The following is a 21,414-nucleotide window of genomic DNA, read 5'->3' as shown; positions in this document are numbered from 1 at the left end:
ATAAATTACATTAATAGTTACAGTATAATAATATTGTGATGCTAACTGAAATGGGAGGTTAACTTTGCTACTTCAATTCTATGTGAACAAACTTAAGGGGAAGCCACAATTGGCCAACCTCTATGTCAGCTGAAAAACCAATTCTATTGGGAGCTCTACCAGGTCAATAACATTCTGTGGTCAACCTACAAATCAGTTCCTGGATCTAAGTCTTACATTCATATCTTTTATGACTTTGGATGATTTGCATGCTCATTGAGTCTCAGATTCTTCATTAGTAAAACAAAGTGGTGGGATTGATTTGTTTCTTAATGTGTTTTTTGTTGCTGACCCTTCTGAGAAGTTAATGAAAGCAATGGATAACACATGTACACACAGGCACTAAAAGTATACAGAATATGTTGGGATTTAAGCTGCTTCAAAACCAGTCCTTGGACCACTGATAGAGAACCCATGGACCAGATGATTTTTTTAGGTCTGTGTAATTCTAATGTCTCCATGACTCTATGCCCATATTTTTATTTTAAATCAGCTTAAACAGTATACTGAGAAAAGAAAACCAAACAGACAAAGGAATAAACATAATATTTATAAGCAATTAGATATTTCCAGTGCAACACATAGCTGAGTAAGAGGAATGAGTTTAGACACTAGATTGTGGAGTTTGAAATTTGGTGAAAATAATGACTTTGTTACACCGAAATGAATAAAATATATCAGTAGTAACTGCATTTTAACAGTAATGTTTTAAATGACAAATTGCTGCATACTACAAGATGAATTAACTTACATATCCTCTAGGGGTGTGGGTTCTTCCGTGTCATTCAAAAATTTCATATAGATTCAAAGAATGAGTGAAAACATAATGACTTTCAAATTAATACAGAAGACACTATTATTGAAATACATATTTTGAAGATGATTTTTAAGTGACTAAATTTTACATTTAGCATGCACAATTGTCAAACTCTTCAGTTGAAATTATTTCCCAATTAATTTTGGTTTAATCAATAAAATAAACTTTCTTATTTTTTGTTTAAAGTTTTTTGCTTATTATTTTGAAAAGTTAAAACAATGGTATTGTCTTTTGTTTTTAATAATTAACATTATTTCACCACCGAGTTAAAACCTGTATCTTAAGTGTCACCCGGAAGCATACTTTTGTGACTGAGTTGTTCTGAAAAGCCTTTGAAGCACAAAGTTGACCAAAGAAATAATAAAATATAGGAATTAAACAGCAAACAAGCAAACAGTGGCATTGTCTGAATATAGCTGGGAAGAATTAAAAGTTAACATTTCAAATTGTAATGTCAAATTCAATTATATGAAAGTATAATAGAACACATGATTTGTTTTTCAGAATCAAAGGCACTACTTAAAGGGAATGGGTAGAGAGAATATGGAAGACAACAAAAATTTGTTTTTGAATATTAAACAAGAATTACTTTTTAGAAGATAGTTAAAATTACTGAAAATAGAGTACAGAAAAAATAGGATTTAATACAGGGAAAATACATTGATTTTGAAAGAATCACATATATAAGTATTAACATTTTAAGAATCATTAATGTTATATACTAAAAGCTAATCAATTTTATAATTGAATGGGTAAAACCAGCATAAAGCATTTGGGAAATTTTATAAGTACCACAAATTACTTCAAATTATTAATAGATATGTAAAAAATAAAAGAAGGATAAATGTTTCTTTCTTTTTCCCCCAGAAATTATAAACATTCAGGTTGAAATTGCATGAGCTTGAACAAAGACAAGCATTTATGACATAAATAAAATAAAAATCTGTTTTAGATTGAGCCACTGGTCTCCAGATCTCAATATAAAGGAAGACATAGTTAAGGAGTCTGAAATGAAGTGAATAGAGTACAATTTCCCAAATTTTTGAGATATCACGTGCCCTTATTTTTCAGAGGGGGAAAGTCAGTTTCAGAAAGGGTAGGTAACCCACACTTGCTCAATAAGAAGTGTCAGAGTACAGCTTAGAACCAAAGCTTTTTTCATACGTTTCCAAGCTCCCTGTATTTTAGCCGGCTTGATCACTTTTGTTCTCTTGTAAAAGAGACGCTTACATTTCTCTAGATTGCTGTGTACGTAATCTTACACTCATTCATTCACAAAGTATTAAGAATAGACATTTCCCATTCCAAGTTAATTTCAGTGTAAGCTAAGGTGACCAGACGTCCCGCTTTTGGCGGGACAGTCCCGATTTTTAACAATTTGTTCCGCGTCCCGCGGCGTTTTAAAAAAGTCCCGATTTTTGGAAAGAATGCACGACAAGCTAGGGAACGGCGGGAGAACGGGAAGGGAATATACGGTTTTCGGTGGCCATGTGGCTATTTAGCCAGGATATGAGTTTTATATTATTTTTGTTAATTTTATAATGTTAAACTTTAATAATAACAAATAATTGTTGAGAACTGATTATCGAGAACTGCTTATCAAAGTTCGCATTGTTGATCAGTTGTTAGAATTCGACCACCATTGTTTGGACTTAATGAACAATGGCATTTTTGGGGATTGGCAACGACGAAAACATTTTGTAACTGTCTCTCAGACGATACACATTGTACTGCATGCTAGTGAGCTAGTTAAACAAGTGATGTCATTACAAATCAGCTATTCAGATAATTTAGGTAAGTAATTTATTTATTTATTTCATAAATACATAAATTTTCTTGAATTTAGCAGACAGTACTCGTATTATTTATATTTTATAGTGGCGGCAAAAAGTCTAGCGCCGGCCTTGGAAGTGACACTTACGACTTACGTTACAGCAAATTCATGACCTTTTAAACAACAACAGCAATCTACTAAAAAAAATTCACTCAAATGAGAAATATGCCAAAGAATAAAATAATACTATACATAATTTTTTATTTTTTATATTTGTAAATTGTACTTATGTTGAAATTTAAAAATATATATTACAATACTATTTTTGCGTTCTATGAAAATTTTTGTTGCTCCATATAGACCAAATTTTTAATCAAGAACCCCCCCCCCCCGGGTCAATGGTGTCCCGCTTTATTAATGTTAAAATCTGGTCACCTTAGTGTAAGCCCTATTTAAGTAGAGATAACTTGGGATAGTAATGTTGAAGAACTATAGCTCCACGTGATAAATGCAATTTAATTCTATGCAAACATTTTTAAAAATATGAAAATTATGTGAAGTGTGAGTAGCTGTTAAATAAAAGTTCAGCATTTTCTCAGTTCTTGAAGAAATATATTTTGTAGCTATACAGTATAAGTGAAGAAATATATTTTGTAGCTACACAGTATAAGGACAAGAAATTGGGTGAATTCAGCCCCGTTTCGATAGCCAAATCAGATAATGTTGGAGCAAACAATAACCTCTTCCTGCCGCCAGATCACCTCTATGTGGGCCAGTTTCCTTCAGAAAATACTCTATTAACTGAGCTAATCCACAGGAAAGTTTTGTTTTAAAGGATATACCAATTTTAAATATAAAAGGTTTTCTTTTCATAAAAAAAATAATAAAAAATAAAATAAATAAATAAATAAAAGGAAGGTCTCTTCATAGTAAAGACTATGAGTCTCTACTTTGAAGGAGGAAACTTAAAAATTCATGCGGATGTGCAACCAACCATTTGTGACCTCACATTTTTCAAGCCGCAGCTCCTCAGCCATCTCCCATTGCAGGGCCCGGGGCTGCGGGGACAGTGACCGCGTTGCTGCCCAGGAGAGTGAGCAGGCTGCAGGCCACGGAGGACCTGGGGACCCATCCTCCCGACGGGCTTCCATACAACTGCCTTCTCTCAGGTGCCGTGGCTTCTCTGCCAGATCAGTGTTCTAATTTTAGGGGGAAAGGTATAGTGTTTTAGGGCTTTTAAACAGAGAGCTGTAGCAGTACGGTTAGTGTTTTTGGTTATTAAAAATCATATACATTTAGTGACTACGATTAATTTATTAATTAACATTGTAGAACATATGTTTCAACTATTAAGGACTGTTAGCATGTATTAGTATTTTAGTAAAATACTAATAGTTAGTATTTTTCTAATATGTAATAGTGCTTATGTATTAGAAAAAGTATGTTTGCATGGTGTTTTATAATGTGTGAAGAAATATTACAGGCACTACCTCATTTAAATGCAATGCTCTTTTTTGATATATTCTCTGCTTGATAGGTAAAGATACAGAAGTTCAGAGAATTGAAGGTAGATTCCTAAGATCACAAAGTATTGCATTTCATGGAAGTGACAAACCTAGTTTGTAAAACTGAGTGGAGTGCTGAGTGCTGTTTGCTTTACTACGTGTATTTGAGTGCTAATAACAACCTTTTGAATTGGTGCTTAGGCTAGCTCTGGGCGATTCACAGTTGTGCATGGTCTGCTTCACCAGCCATCTCCATTCTTTATTTTTATTTTATTATTTTTTATTTCCAATTTTTTAATTAAGGTATCACATGTGTCCATATATCACCATTGCCCCCCCCCACCCTGCCCCCATACATGCCCTCACCCCCCAGTGTCTTGCGCCTTAATCTTTTATCAGCCAGGTTATTGTTGCTTTATATGTTTTAGAAATTCTCAGTGAGAATTTATACCTTTAAAAAATCAACACAACACTTCCACCAAAATTCGGAAATTTGACCAAGCTAATGTAAATACCCATTGTCTAAACTAATATGGATATCACATAATAATTTCCCCCTCAGTTTGAATTTTGTTGCATAGTTTATAGATTTTCACCTTAGTTATTATATACTAGAGGCCCGGTGCACGAAATTCATGCACGGAGGGGGGTTGTCCCTCAGCCCAGCCTGTACCCTCTCCAATATGGGACCCCTCAAGGGATGTCCGACTGCCTGGGACATCCCTCTCATAATCCAGGACTGCTGGCTCCCAACTGCTTGCCTGCCTGCCAGCCTGATCACCCCCTAACCACTCTGCTGCCAGCCTGTTTGCCCCCAACTTCCCTCCTCTGCCGACCTGGTTACCCCTAACTGCCCTCTCCTGCAGGGTTGATCACCTCCAACTTCCCTCCCTTGCAGGCCGGGTGCCTCCCAACTGCCCTCTCCTGCTGGCCATCTTGTGGTGGCCATCTTGTGTCCACATGGGGGCAGGATCTTTGACCACATGGGGGCAGCTATATTGTGTGTTGGAGTGATGGTCAATCTGCATATTACTCTTTTATTAGATAGGATAGAGGCCTGGTACAGGGGTGGGGGCCAGCTGGTTTGCCCTGAAGGGTGTCCCGGATCAGGTGGGGGTTCCCTTGGGGCGTGGGGCAGCCTGAGCGAGGGGCCTGTGGTGGTTTGCAGGCCGGCCACGCCCCCTGGCAACCCAAGGGGAGGCCCTGGTATCTGGAATTTATTTTCCTTCTACAATTGAAACTTTGTAGCCTGGAGCAGAGCCAAGCCTGGGGCTCCCTCCGAGGCTGGCAGCCATTTGTGTTGGGGTTATAATTGAAACTTTGTTGCCTTAAGTGGGTGGGCCCGGCCAGGGTGTGTGGAAAGCTTTGCTTCCCCTGTTGCCAGCTGCAACCCTGGCCTGCTCTCTCAACCTCCAATCTGCCGCCATTTGTTTGAATTTATTTACCTTCTATAATTGAAACTTTGTAGCTTGAGTGGAGGCTTAGGCCTGGCAAGGGGAGGCAGAAAGCTTGGCTTCCTCTGTTACCTAGGAAACCTTGCTCTCTGTGGCTGTAGCCATCTTGGTTTGGGTTAATTTGCATGCTCGCTCTGATTGGCTTGTGGGTGTGGCTTGTGGGCGTGGCTTGTAGGTGTGTCAGAGGTATGGTCAATTTGCATATTTGTCTATTATTATGTAGGATTTTCTCAAGTTTTATAATAATTTATATGATGTTTCCTAACTATGCATAATTTCAACAAGTGAAATGTCACTTAGGAACTTGAATAACTTTATAATAATGGGTTGCTTGTAAATCATAAACACTTTTATGAAAATCTAACCATTTTGTGACACTGATTCAAGTTCACAAAATTATTCTTCTCTTTGATGAATTTTTCATAACTTTAATGGTTTAGTAAGAGCACTACCCCTTTGAAGCATTGTGATCAGGATATGTGTAAGGTTTGTAAAGATCAAAATAAATCTGATGAGTTAAAACATTTCCTCTGTTCTATAGCATCTATATTGTTCAGATTTAAATCTTATTTAAGGAAAATATTTTTATTGTGCAGTTCTGCTAAAACTATTCTAACAAATTAAGGGAGAATTATTTTCAAAACTTAAATATGAACTCTATGAATTATCTGATATGTACTGCATTTTTCTCCTGTGGCCCAACTTAAAGTGTTTTTCAACAAAAATGCATTTGTCTTAGATGTAGTCTGAGATGATTGTTTATCTTCTGGTACATAGAATTAAAACATAAATAATGAAAGCTTTGAATGACAACAGGCATTAAGGCATCAATTTTTATCAGAACTATTTAGTAAATATAATAATGGCAATATTGACAGTATGAATTTATCCTCAAATTTCTACCTCTTATAAAACACTTTTCCCCAGGCTTTTGTGGCTACCCTGAAGCTATAAGCAACAAATCAAATCAGAGAAATTTTGACTTCCTCATTTCTTTTTCTGACGTTTCACTGTTAGTATATGGCAGTGGTCGGCAAACTGCAGCTCGCGAGCCACATGCGGCTCTTTGGCCCCTTGAGTTTTTAGCAAAGGCCAGCTTAGGAGTACCCTAATTAAGTTAATAACAATGTACCTACCTATATAGCTTAAGTTTAAAAAATTTGGCTCTCAAAAGAAATTTCAATCGTTGTGCTGTTGATATTTGGCTCTGTTGACTAATGAGTTTGCCGACCACTGGTATATGGGAAAGCAGTGGGTTGTTTTGTTTTGTTTTTAAATCCTCACCCGAGGATATTTTTCCCATTGATTTTTTTTTTTTTTTTTTGAGAGAGAGATTGAGAAACATTGATGTGAGAGAGACACATCAATTGGTTGCCTCCCGCATGCACCCTGCCCAACTGGAGCCAGGGACTGAACCACAACCAAGGTATATGCCCTTGACAGGAAATCGAACCTGAGACCCTTCGGTCCACAGGCTGATGCTCAGGCTCTAACCACTGAGCAACTGGCCAGGGTGAAACTTTGACTTTCATGGATTATATATCTATCTAAATATAAAAGCTTAATATGCTAAGTGTCTGACTGTTCGACCATTGGACCAGTGGATATGATGCACACTGACCACCAGGAGGCAGATGCTCTGACTGGTAGGTCGGGACTGGGCAAGATGGGCCAGACATGCCCTGGAGCCCTCCCGTGGTCCCTCCCTAGCCCCTATCATGCACTGGTGGGGTCCCTTTGGTCCCTCCTTAGCCCCGATTGTGCACCGGTGGGGTCCCTTTGGCTGGCCTGAGCCCTCTCGCAATCTGGGACCCCTTGGAAGATGTTGAACTGCTGGTTTTGGCCCGTCCCCACAGGCCAGGCCAAGGGACCCCACCAGTGCACGAATCCATGCACTAGGCCTCTAGTACATATATATTCATCAAACTTTACATAATGTTCAAGCACAGCCTATGGTGTTGGGAACTACCAACTATTTATATTTTGATTTCTGTGGAAAATTGACTTTTTTCCTCTAGAAAGCTTTTTATAGTTTTCTTAAGGATTCCAAAGCTGTTCATTTTAATAAGGCTTAAACAGGCAGCCCATTTATTATTATTGATTATTTTACATTTCTTAATTTTTCAAATAAAAACTATTATAAAAGAGTTAATAGGTATGTTAGGAAAAATAATTTAATTTGGAAAAATGTGACAGAAACTCCTTTTCTTTTTGGAAGAGCAATAGTGTAAGAAATTGTTTTTCAAATGTAATTAACTACTCTGAACCTGTATTTCCACTTCTTTAAAATGGAAGTTATAATGTTTAGATGGAAAGATTATTGTAAGAGCTAGAGATAATATACATAGAACTTCTCCCTAGTGTAAGACCTGGTGCATAGCAGCTACTCAAATAACTGAAAAATCCCTAGTAATACCTATCAAATGCATATTGATTACTGGTCTATCAGAAATAGGAATTAATATTAAATAAGATTAAAAGAAGTAGAAGCAGTTAAATTTTATGAATGGAGAATGAATATATACACACACCATATTTCTTTGATGTTAGGGATGTTTTTTTATCCATACCTGGAGGTGTCAAGGGAAGGTTTTCACAGACTGCTATGACTTCCACTTGGCTGATGGCATTGCAATGTAACATGAATTATAAGATGCATCCTAGTTTTAGAGATCTTAAAATGTGAAAAATCAATGATAATACATTAAAGTTGCCTTCCACCATAGGAAGAAAATAAAATGTACTAGCCAAATCAAGAAATATGCTACACACATTATCATACACAATGGTTAAAAATGGTTAATGTTGGATATTATTTTATTCTCCTTTAAACATATTTTATTCAGTTATCTGACTTAAATTCTGAAAAAAAAATTGAATATTTAAAATTTCTAGGCTGTTCAGCACGTGACAGAACAAAAACTACACAAAACATTTTCAAAATAAGGACATTATTTTTTGGTCCCATAGTAATTTTTGAGATGTACTGTAAACAATATTGAAGTCCTTTAATGCCAACAGAATAACATTTTAGATTTATAATTTAAAATTAAACAACTATTTTACAAATAGATTTTCCAGAATTATTGTTTTATTAAGTGTTGTAATAAATTCAAAAATTATTTTCTTTCTTTTCCTACATACTTCTTTTCAAAGAAACATTATTTATTGGGCAGAGGGAGAAGGGTTGCTATAGATTTGGTGAGCTCAATCTACCTTAAATGGAAACTGTCTCAAATACAGATATTGAAGAATTGTGGCTATGCTAGTAGACAGTTTTATTGAATTATATGTGATTGCTTTTCATTTGTAACAACAGTCCATCCTTAATCTCATATGCTGAAAAAATTTACCTTGATGAGTACCATGCTACTGAATTTCACAAGATCTCAAAAATTTAAAATTACCATTGTTTATGAGCTATATGTAGGATAACAATCTAAATGCCCTCTGAATCCTTAATCATCTATTAAAGAATAAGTCTTTTGAGTTGGACAAAATACTGAGCTAGTGTGTAGTATGTAAGGCAAGTTACTTATAGGAATTTATTTAATCCTCTCAACAAACCTGTGAGAGAGGTTCTATTATTATGCCCATGTTACAGATAAGGAAACTGAGTCAGAGAGGTGAAGTTAGCAAATGGTGCAGCTTGTAAGCAGACTGAGACAGGCTCCAGAATCTGAGGTGTCCGATGCTGTGCTACACGGCTTCTTTTACATCACAGCATGACTGTGTGCAGCTGATCCCATTCAGATAGGAAAACCGTTGCTTTTTCACAGGGTGCTTCAGTTCTTTCAAGCTAATGAATTCCAAAACTGCTCAAAATAACTGATCACAGATATCTGCATTTCATAAAGTCAAAATATTCTATTCACTTCATTTAGATCATTTATAGGCTGAAATTTCACCTCATCTGATTATTAGGATGCAAATATAACATTCTATCCTACCTAATAATAGACAAATATGCAAATTGACCGTACCTTCGCTATGCCCATGATTGGCCAGGAGGCGCGGGGGGGGGGGGGCGGGACTCGGGGTGGCCAGGGTGGCCGATTGGGCGGGATGCTGAGCTCGTGTCGCCAGCGGCGGTGCAAGCTCAGTGTCTGCGCCATGGCTGTGCTGTGGCACAGAAGGGACCTCTGGGGCAGCGAGCTCACGTCCCGCCACGGACCATCAAAAGTGTGGGAGCTGGGTGCCTGTCCGCTCAGGCACCAGGCCTTTCAGAAGCCTCTGCCGTGCCGCGCCGGAGGCTGCTGAAAGGCCTGGTGCACCAGTGGACAGGCACCCAGCTCCTCTGTGATTGAAAGCGAAAGCGTGTAGGGGACCCTACACGTGCATGATTTAATCATGCACTGGGCCTCTAGTTATTTAAATAAAATGTTGCTTTTGAAAAGCAGGTAGAAGGATACGTACACTCATTAGCTTGTTATAGTGGCTGACACCAGGGAACAGTATCACATGCATTTACACCCAGGGCTATTTAACACATTTTCTGTTTATTTATTAGTTAACTTACATATGAATTAGAAAAACTCCACCAACTATCAAAATCAGATGTTTACAAGAAACATAGCATAGTGTTTTATAGACCAACATACATTTCTCAACATCACTTAAGTTTGTAAATATGAATATGAGGACATGTTTAATTTTAAAACTAAAAACAGCATTGAAGAATAAATGAAATAATTTTTTTAAAATATTATAGGAACATTCTCATGGTCAAATAATCCAATAAAACTTTCTGGTTTCTCCAGTCTACTCCAAATGTAGCTGATTGAATAAGAAACATGTGGGTTTAAGTTTCAAACAGTATCTGACATATTTATCACCCGGAACTTAAAAACAAGATTTGTTCTACTCGTTTATCTTTGTGTCTCCAAATGCCTAGCATTTAAGGCCTTGTATAGGTTTCATTTACATTCTTATACATGAGGTTCCTTATACATTTTAGGCACTTATTTTATTTATTAACAATTGCATACTGGAATATATATAAAATATATAAAAATTATATTCTAGAAATGAAACCAATGCACAATAGCCTGAAATACTTCGCTACTAAATTAGATTACATTCTCTTCCACTTTAATGTTAAATGCATTAAATTTCATAAGAAAATTTATATATTTGTATAAAAATATCAATCTTTTCACATTACCAATCTGAGTAACCAAAACAGTGCTTTATTGAAACTTACTATATACCAGTTTGAGTGTATTGTCTTCGTGAACAATTAGTTGGATTTAATTGAGATTCATTCCTTGCTAAAATGTACACACAGTCAAGAATATTGTCTACATAATGCCAAGCTATATATATTAATATACCACCTTATGCCATGTAAACTATTGTAAAAACTGAAATGTTAAAAATTTAAAGTGACTGATAAAGAAATGTATTGATGATTCTTAAGTACCTTGTGTATAACTGTATTGAGGTTTGAGGCACTCTAATTCATTAATAAAGAGATATTTAGAAATGAGTTATTCTTTCTTATCACACAAAATAGTAATAATAAGAAGAATATGAATTAGTGGTAAATTATTTTTAAGAAAATGTATTATTTGAAGATGATCCATTTCAAACCACCAGCCAATGTAATGTAAGATACTTGTCAGGTGGAACAGACTGACTCAGTTTTCTGATGTGACTCACAAAATAATTTTTCCAAAATCCACCTTTCCTTTAAAAATAGAGATTAGTTTTAAAATAAGTATATGATAATGTGTTAGGTGCCCACTATCACCTAATTTTTACAGCTTTGCACTTGGCACCCAACCATTGCCTGCGAAACAGTGCCAGTTGCATATAGATGGAGGGAGAGTCTCACTTTCTTGACATTAGCCTCAGATGAATTTCCAGTGTGCTTTCAAATACTGCCATGCCCTCTCAGAAATGAGGCAGTAGGTGTGTGAAACTGGGCTCAGGAAGTGTATAGGGGCTAAATATCTTTAAAAGTATAAGTCCGGTGTATGTACTTACTGTCCTACTATATACTCCAAGTAGAGTAGTAGCAATGGGAACCAAAAGAGGTGTGGGTCATAAGAGAGGGAATGATGATTTTCTGCATCACTTGCCAAATATTACATTACTTTTATTTTTTGCTTTAATTTTTATTTTATTGATTTGAGAGGGTGAGAGAGATCAATTTGTTGTTCCACTTAATTATGCATTCATTGGTTGCTTCTTGAACCCTCAATCTTGGATTATTGGGACGATGCTCTAACCAAGTGAGCTACCCAGCCAGGGCCATTACACTCATTTTATTTAAAACGAACAGAGTAGATAATTTTGAATATTTCATCAAGTTCAACATAACAAAATGTAAAAATCTGCTATATGCAAAGAAATCTGCTAAATATTTCAGGGGGGTTATAAAACATTCTATTGCAAATAAGTATGGGATAATGTTGCCATTGTGGGAACTCTTAGGCATACACATTGATTGATGGAGAACCTCACAGTTTGACAGAAAATCTCATCTGGATTCCCAGAGCACATCCAAAGAATGTATTTGTTGAAATATATCACTCTTTGTGTTTTTCTTTTTATCACCTGAGCCTTTTCCTGCTCAGTTGGAAGCAGCCATGTTGCTCCAAGGAAAATTAGGACTGTTGTAGTAGAATTGCTGAAAGAAAGTCAATGTTCAGCTTCTAACTTCCACACTGGTCTTTGAGATCAGAGCAAGACAAGTCTGGAGAATGCTGCTTTCTTAAAAGGAAAAAAATGGTCTTCCAAAATTCAAAGGTATCCTCAAGAGGTAGACTCTAAAGGAGAGTGACTAGGAGTGGGTGAAGAGAACTCAGTGTAAGACCCAAGGGAAGACTCTGACAGGCAGGAAGAGGAAGTGAGAGGCTTCTGTTATTCAGAAGAAGGCAGAGGTAGGGTAAGGATGTCAGATGTCAGTGTCCCAGTTTTGAAGGAGATGGGATGGCAACAGAACATCTAGACAAGTAAAGGGGAGTCCAAGAAAACTGTGGCTTTTGGGCATGGATGTAAAATCTGGAGTCGGCCTGGTGCCAGCAGGTAGTGAAGTGGTGAGCCACGGCACGTCTCGAGGGGCAAAGTATCTCCAGCCAGAGACCAGATGGGGAAAGCAGCTGGGCTTAAGAAGGCCATGCTGAGCCAGCATAAAATGGAAGGTATCAAGTTAGATAAGTTACAGCTCCCTGTAGCACTGAAGAAGAGAGAACAGATGAGTCGACAAGCCATAGACTTGACTATGGGGTGACAGCAGTGGATTGTATGACCAGGCACAGCAAGGGACTGATGAGGCCCATGAGGACCAGGAGAAAGAAGCCCCTTCTCATTGCCACCATCTTCACATTATAAGCTTCTTTCTCTACTTACCTGCCATTGGTTAATGAAAGAGGAAGAATAGTCCTTGGTGGAAATTGAATGAGGTAATAAAAAATAAGGCTCTTTGAAACTAAAGAGATGGATACTCTTAAATGCCAGGTTTGCCCCCCATTCTACCAGCCACCAGACTCCCCACGCTCTGTGAAGAATTCATGAAGTCAAGGTCCCTTACAGAGAATTAAGCCTTTTGTGTGTGTACCATTTTGTAATTATACTGGGAAATGGCATCTAAAGAAAGAATCTATGTAAAGGATGTGTTTATTTTTTATTAGCTTAACTCAGTCTTCCTTTCTCTCCCATTTGCTGAGTCTTGAGCTGTTCTAGTCTTGCCTTTGTGCACAGACTGGGCCCACAAGTTTCAGGAGACATGCAAAGGTGGGGATGTTAGGGAAGCCTACAGATTGTTTGGTTAGATAGGATTCATGCACTTAGTAAACTTCCTTAGTTTTGTCTTGATTAAAAAAATCTAAAATTTCAATATAGCAGCAGGATAGCTATCTGAACTTGTGTTTGAGCATTTATATGGCACATATTACCTATGTTCATAACTTCTGTCAGTACTTCTAAGTTATGTTTTTAAAACTTCTGGAAAATTAGGGAGGAGGTTTTGATCATCTCTAAATTGTCATTGTTTAGGACCATAATTTTTCATCAAAATATTGCAACTTCCTAAAAAATAATTCTGCCTCCGGATTTAGCCATCGCAAACTATTCTCCATTTTGCAGTGAGAGTGAATACTCTATATACCAATCTGAATTATACTGCATTCCTGCTTACAACAGAATTAAGACTACACAGCTTAACATGGTGTACAAAACCACTGATGATCTATCTGGACCTTGTTTTCTTCTTCAGCTTCAGCTTCTATTAACATAGGTAGTTGAGTATTTTATACTGATGTAAACTATTAACAGAAATTTAAAGTGTCAGAGTTGAAAGCCTGCCTACTTCTCTCTCTCTCTCTCCCTCCCTCCCTTCATTTTTCTTCTTTCCTCCTCCCTTCTTTCTCTTTCTTAATTTCTTTCTTTTATCTCTCGCATTTTTCTTTATCTCCTTCTGTTAAGACATCCAATTGGCAACCAAACAGAATCTTAGAGATCATGATCTGCCCTCCTCCGAAACCATGTAGCCTTAAATTAGAAAATGAGGAACTTTCTTAAGAAGCAAAAAGCAAGTCTCTGAGCACATTAACATTTTAAGTTTGGATAGTGAATAATTTCTCTAACATTTAGCCTTGTAATCACCCATGTTTTGTGTCATCTGCTTGCTCAATAATCAAGGGAAAATATTTAAGCTATTATTTAGAGGAGATCTTATTTCACTTTTGTAAGTAATATTTACTCCTTCCAAAATACAAAGAAATTTTTATATTTTCTTCTGTTTTTCCAAAAAAAAATTAAATGAAAAGTGTTTTTTTTTTAAATCTCTTTACTCCGATTTTTCCTGCGAATATGCACATATCAGAAAAGTTAAAAGGCACAAAATACTCAGGTCATAAGGACATACTTTATTGGTTAAAGTGATAAATTCTAAAGACTGTGAAAATCTCTTTTCACCCCTAGTTATCTCCAATATAGGGGTCACCATTTCCAGTAAATTTTGGATAGTATTTTTGCCCTAATGGTGAACAAGCAGAGCTTGGCAAATCTTTATTTTGACAAGAATACAGTATGCTTACATTAACTCCCTATAACAGTTTTTGGTCTTTCTCATGAGCTTTAAAGCTTTTAGAAGAACAAGACTTACTTTTAAATAATATATTATTACCTCAGATCTCTGGCTCTTAACTTAGTTTAGGAGAGCTATGATAGATGTCCATTGATTATTTTGCTATTATCCCCCCCGCCCCCCGCCAATTTTGTAACTACTAAGTTAAAGCTGCATAAGATATATCAAATCAGTATGGAATTAATTTTATACTGCTCAACAGCTTGAATTCATATGTCGTTTAATAATAAAACAAGAAAACAAAACAACCATTTCTTAATAGGAATAGTTTTGTGGGGAGAATATAAGCTTTTCTGAGAGAAGGAGATAGTAAATGGTATTTGTAGTGGTAAAAAGTTTTAAAAGTTTTTTCTTCTGTTAATCCCCCCACAAGGATTTTCCTTCCATTGGTTCTCCAGAGAACGTGAGAGGGATGAAGGGAGGGAGAGAGAGAGAAAAATATCGATGTGAGATGTGAGAGACACACATCAATGGGCCGCCTCCTGCACACACTGGACTGAGGTGGGGATCCTGCAACCCAGGTTCGTGCCCTTGACCAGGAATAGAACCCAAGACCCCTTGGTCCGCAGGCTGAAGCTCTAACTGCTGAGCAAAACTGGCCAGGGCTAAAACAACTGCTTTTTAGAAATAATTCATAACAATAAGTACTCACAGGTAAGTAAACATCTTAGAAGAAGAAATGTTAAGCTTTATGTATAATTGACTAAAGGAAACATATTTAAGTGGGTTTTGTTTAGAATCATTTCTATGCTAAATTGGATATATCAGGATTTGATGTTTTAAGAGCAATTTCAAAAGATTATAAAAATAAGCTACAGTGTATGACTTGATACCTATTTTACATTACCATTTAAATATTTTGCTCATATCTCTCTACATATTGACCACGATGCTGATGTCACACTGCAGGGTTAATAATACCATATATTTTCTTTAAAGAAATGGACAGGGTATGCTTCCTTAGCTGCTTAATTCACATTTCCCTGAGAGCGCTTTGTCAGTTAAAACTTTCAACTGGCTTAAAAGTAATGCTTTCCCCATTTCTCCATGAGTGGAAAGAAAGCAAACAAACTTGTGTTTAACAGTAAGGTCAGCCTGACATAAAGGAACAAGAGTCAGTAAATTGAAAATGAGGTTGACATTCTGGGGCTAATCCAGCAGACCAGCAACAGTCTTCCAAACTCCACAGCTGCACGAGGCGGTGGACAAGCCAGGACGCAGCCTCCAGGCATGTGCCCGGAACTCTGCCTTGGAACGTGGCCAACTCCACGGAGAGGAACAGACCCATCCCTGTACGTTTTTCTTTGCTTTGACTATAGGACCTTCAGGTAGTGTATGTATTAAGTCACTGCTGCTCTGAACTTATGCTTTTTTAACTTACCACCAACACCTCCAAAATTCTTAAATCTTCTGCAATGTCAGGGAGGACAAATTATTAACCTACTCTTGGCTTCTTATTTTTTATGTTCCTATGGCCACCTTATTTCAGGCTTAACTTTGAAGCTATAGGTTCTATTAGCCCCTTAACATAAGGTAACATAAGCTCCGCAGGGCCTTTTTTCTGAGTTTCAATAGGGATGGATGTGATTCAGACTGAATGTAGTTATCTGGGCCCCATCCAGGCTGGATCCAGATTATGGATGAAAACCAATCCAGGTTAGATCAGATCCATAATATTGGGTGCGTAGTCAATTATTTTACTGCTTTTTGTTCAATTTTTGGATTTGATGAGGACCAGCGAGTATGGAATAATGGTACATTAAATAGAGGCCACATGCTAGGTACAGATTGAGACTGTCCTTTTCACCAAAACTTAAGAAAAATACCATCAAATCACAGACCATGAGCAATATTTTCATTATAATCATTACATGACTTAGTCTAGTGAGGATAAGCAATTCAGGGGTTGGCAAACTTACTAGATTACATGGCTATGTGTTCCCTGTAAAATTTAAGGGATGCCAAAATTCCCAATATCCAATGGCTATTTAAAAGGCATACATTGAGTAAAAGGGAGTAATGTCATTCCATGGGGTGTCTGCTTCTCCATTTCACTTTATCAGTAGAGACATGGTTGTTAAGTTCTTGAATACAAAAATGAGACAAATTTAAATTTGGGAAAAATTTCTTTGAGTGTTGAGGGATTATATACAATGCTTTGGAGAATGTCAAGGTAATTTTTAAACATTCATATTCTATCCTGAAATCTGGTGTGTAAAAGATAGTATAGATGAGAGAAATCACTTAGGTATTCACAGCAAACAAAACAAAACAAAACAAAACAAAACAGAACTCCAGAAATTTAATAGCCAAAGGAATGCAAGATATCAGATCAAGGCAGACATGAAAATCTCTTGTGGATATTTTGTATTATAACCTTCTTAAGAACAGGAATATTATTTTTTGGGTTGATGACTTCATCGTAATTTCTAGACCCATTATTCCCTTTTGTGGAATTAGTACTATAGTAAAAATGGTCTGAGCATGTAATACATAACATTGAATTTTGGAGGGGCTGTGTTCTAGTCAAGCTCTCTATATTTTAAAGAGATACTTTAAAAATGTCAAAATCAGTATCATTATTCTTAACAGATTTATAAGAAAAGGGTGGTAGGCTCTTTAGACTTTCAATGAAACAGACCCGAAACTCAAAAGACTATGAAGAAATTAATTGAATACTCCTAGCTCTAATTTCAAATCAAATACATCAAATATTCATATGTACATAGAGATAGCAAACTGAATTTTCTAGATTCCTTGATTTCACTATAGAATATACAAATTAATCTGGTAAAGTTGTAACTAGAACTACAGCTTAATGAAAACATAATAGCGGTTACTATTTCTGAACACCTGTATATACTTTTTTTTGTTTTCTATTTTCATAAAAAGATTCAGCAAAGACAGGTTTAATCAGAGAGGTGAAGTGATTTGCTCAAGCTCATCCTGATAGTTAATGCCAGAGAGTGGGGCACAGGCCTAGGTCTGCTGTTTCCACAGTATCCATTATAATTATGTCACTGCAGCTGTGGGTAATGTACACGTTAGAGGTTGATACGCCCTAACTATAGAAAAGGCATTGTTTTGGCAGAAACATATTGTCTGTCATCTGTGTAGCAATAAATTATTTTAATGTTAAATAAATGAAAAATAATACTGTTGGCTAATTATAAAGTACCATTTTTAATGAAAACACAAAAATTGTTATATAAAAACTGATATTAGAGGTACAATAGCTTCTGACTCAAATGGCTTCTCAAACCTTTTTAAGGGAAACATTTCATTAACTCAATAGTTTATCTGAGTAACCTTCAAGTATTTTCTGATATATATAACCTGTTTTTTATGATATAATTCCATTTTAGAGCTACCAGAAAGAATGTGACCTATAACATAAAGTTTATAATGACTTCATAAAAAGAGATATCAGTAGTCAGGAATTTGTAGAGCACAAGATTTAGAGACTAGATAACTTCCATTTGGTGATGTCATGTTGTTTTTCACAAACTTTTTTTTAAGATTAGCACAAAATATTAAAATCCTAGTATTTAGACATTCACTTTATGAATTAAGAACAACATAAAAAATATCAAACATCTTATGAGCTTGCAAAATAAGGAAACCCAACCCTTCTGATCACCACATTCTATTTCCCCATAGGTGAGTGAAATCAGGACAATAAAAATTGTGTAAAAAATTTTTGTAAATTATGTTGAAATTTAAATCTGTGTTGAGGTAAAAATATTGTTTTAATTCAAAGCAAAAAGATCAGATAACAAAATGATCACATCATTAACTGTTCTCGTGGGTCCATTACTTGAGTGTGAAAGGCTAATGACATTGTTTTTATTTTTGGACACACCTACATTCATTTACTTATGTCACACAATTCATTCTGAGAGGTACCATTCCCACATTGGTAGGTTTTCTTTATTATACATGAAATTTAAAAATGCATTTATTGGGATAAAATTGTTGGGGGAAAGACATTGAAAGTGTTTTCAACAAATATACACACAGATTTAATGCAAATGAATTTCTGGTATGACTAAACTAAGGAGTTATTTGATATTTATTTTAAAATTAGTATCTTATTTTGTGTTGCATTTGCCTCAGTAAAGTTATACATAACAATCATTTGAACTATCAAAAATCACACTATTTTTCATTTGTACATTCAACAAATATTTGAGTGCCTCTTATTTAAGGCACTGTGACTTAAACCTACTATCAGACTGTAAATTTCTTGAGATACAAGGAACAATAACATAGAAGAATAATACTTATCAGCACTGTTTTGGTGATAATAGCAGGTACTCAATAAATATTTGTTGAATGAAATCAGAAATGAGGAAAATTTATATATTGAGTTTTATAATACAAACAATTTAGAACTGCTTAACTATAAAGAAATAATTTTATTCTCTGAATTTTCCTTAGGGAGGGAAATGATATTCCATTCATTCAATTTAAAAATTTAGAACAAGGAGCATTAAGTGTTCTTAATAAATATAAAATGTACTTACATTCTCCTATGTTATAATTAGTACAAGGAGAGATCTCATAAAGTAGAAAGAAAATGTGGATAATTAAAAAAAAGGTCAAGAGAACTGAAGAGATAGAGGGATCATGGAAAGATAAGGTGATAAAGTCATGTGTGCAGAGACATGGAGTGATGTAACAAAAGAATGAGAGAGATCCACAGTAATACCAAAAATATAGAAAGAAGAAGTCATGAAACTTTTGATCAAGAAATGCTATTGACTCACCTCAGGTGGCCTCTAGACTTGTAGGAGAGTTGGAATTACAGAACAACACACTATTGCAATTCAAATGTGCACAAAATCCATTGTAATTGTAAACCTTAGGGGGAAGCAAATAATTGCCTGGAAGATGCAGGGAAGACATAAAAATGATGTTTGGCTGTGTTAAAGGTTGAGATATAAATGGGACTGGTATCCAAGGGTGAAAATTTGGGTAGAAAATTGATTTACATGACTGGAACATAAGATGAATATATAACAGTGTTGGACAAAGAGAAGCAAGTTATAAGAATTGCTTATTTAACACCATTTTAGAGTCCTCCTAATATATGCTGCCATTAATAAGAAAAGTAGATCAAATAAAATATAATCTCTGAGAAAGGAGTCCAGTTAAAGGTGTTTTTGCAAAGCTTACTTGGAGATTCTAAAGTGCAGCTACAGTTGAGAATCACTATAATAAGTGACTGGAAGTCAGTGAATATTTTCTGTGAGGAATTAGCATAATTAGATCCTCTTAAGGAAGATAACTTTGGCCTGGGTAGTGCAGAGAGAATGAGTGTGTGGGTGTTTAAATACTTTGAAGAACTGAATACCAGTAGAGTCTATTATAATACATATGCATTCACAGAAAAGACATTACATAGACATACTAAGGAAGAGACCATTGTTATACTAATGTTGAGACTATTTGGAATACTTAGGTTAAACTGTTAATCAATGTTATAACCAAGAGTTATCTGATTTGCATATTATCTGTTATATTTGCCAGATACATCTAGTGAACTCAAGGCAAAGGCCCTGGTTGTAGCTTGTTTTAATACCCACTTCAAATGCCTTCTGAGAATCCACTATTTATAGATACTTATAGCTAATTCTCTTTTGTAAACTAAAGAAATTATTGGTAAAAGAAACCAATTATGCCAATTTTTTAATCAGATGAAACCACTTTATCTTGTTTTGGAGGTCACACTAGCATTCATGAATATTATTCTATGTTTGTGTCCCTTGTTAAACTGCAAGTATTTATCAGTTGAATGGAATGAGTAATTAAAAACTCACTAAGAAATCAAACTTCAGTATTTTCTATATTGTTTTAGAAGTTATTTTGATTTTTCTCATTAACAACTATTAATTTGCATAAGGTGGTATTTTTATTTGTCAGATAATGTCTAACTTTCAAGAAATTTCAAAAAAGAATTGGGTCTACTAGTTTCTCTGGGTTGTTAAAAATTATATATGTAGCATATACATGATCTATAATAGGCAAATAGATATGCCTTTGGTATAAATTACTTTATCTAGCAAACAATGATTGATTTCAATTGAACTTTACCAGTGCTATGAACTTAGTACTTAGTTCTTCATATATATATATATATATCTCCTTTGAAAAAAATAGATCTCCAGTGACTCATCTCAGGAAAGAACTCATCTAAAAGAATATTTTCCGTTCATGTGACAATAAAAATTGTGTTTTCTAGTTATTATAATTGGTTGCATTACTTTAAGACAGTATCTAGTATTCCCTGAAGTATCTCTCTTAGAATTAGATCAAAGGCACTCAAAAGTTTCAACATGTGATTAGTCTATTATGCTTCACTGAGTAGAGTAAGAAAATAATACTTCTCTCTTTTTATCCCTTCCCTACCTCCCTTCCTCTCTCTCCCTTCCTCCCTCTCTCTCCCTCCCTCCATTTTTGGCTTCTTGGATTACAGAAGATGTTACTAAGAAGCTCTGATCAAAAGGAACATTTTGCAATAAAGATATTATTATACCAGGGTTAAAGGTGAGGAAACTGAGAATCAGTAAAGTGACTTTCCACATGCTCTCAAGTAAGGAGTGGAATTAGGCCATCAACTCTTCTGACTTCCCATTTCCATTCATAATATCTTACTAGAGGACAATTCCCAAAAGTTAGTAAAAAAAACTATAAACCCCACAATACTATTGTCATAATACTATGGCTCT

The sequence above is a fragment of the Eptesicus fuscus genome, chromosome 13 (genome assembly GCF_027574615.1).
Source record: "Eptesicus fuscus isolate TK198812 chromosome 13, DD_ASM_mEF_20220401, whole genome shotgun sequence".
Classification (NCBI taxonomy): Eukaryota; Metazoa; Chordata; class Mammalia; order Chiroptera; family Vespertilionidae; genus Eptesicus; species Eptesicus fuscus.
The sequence above is the reverse complement of the archived record's forward strand: the minus strand, read 5'-3'. Positions refer to the sequence as shown.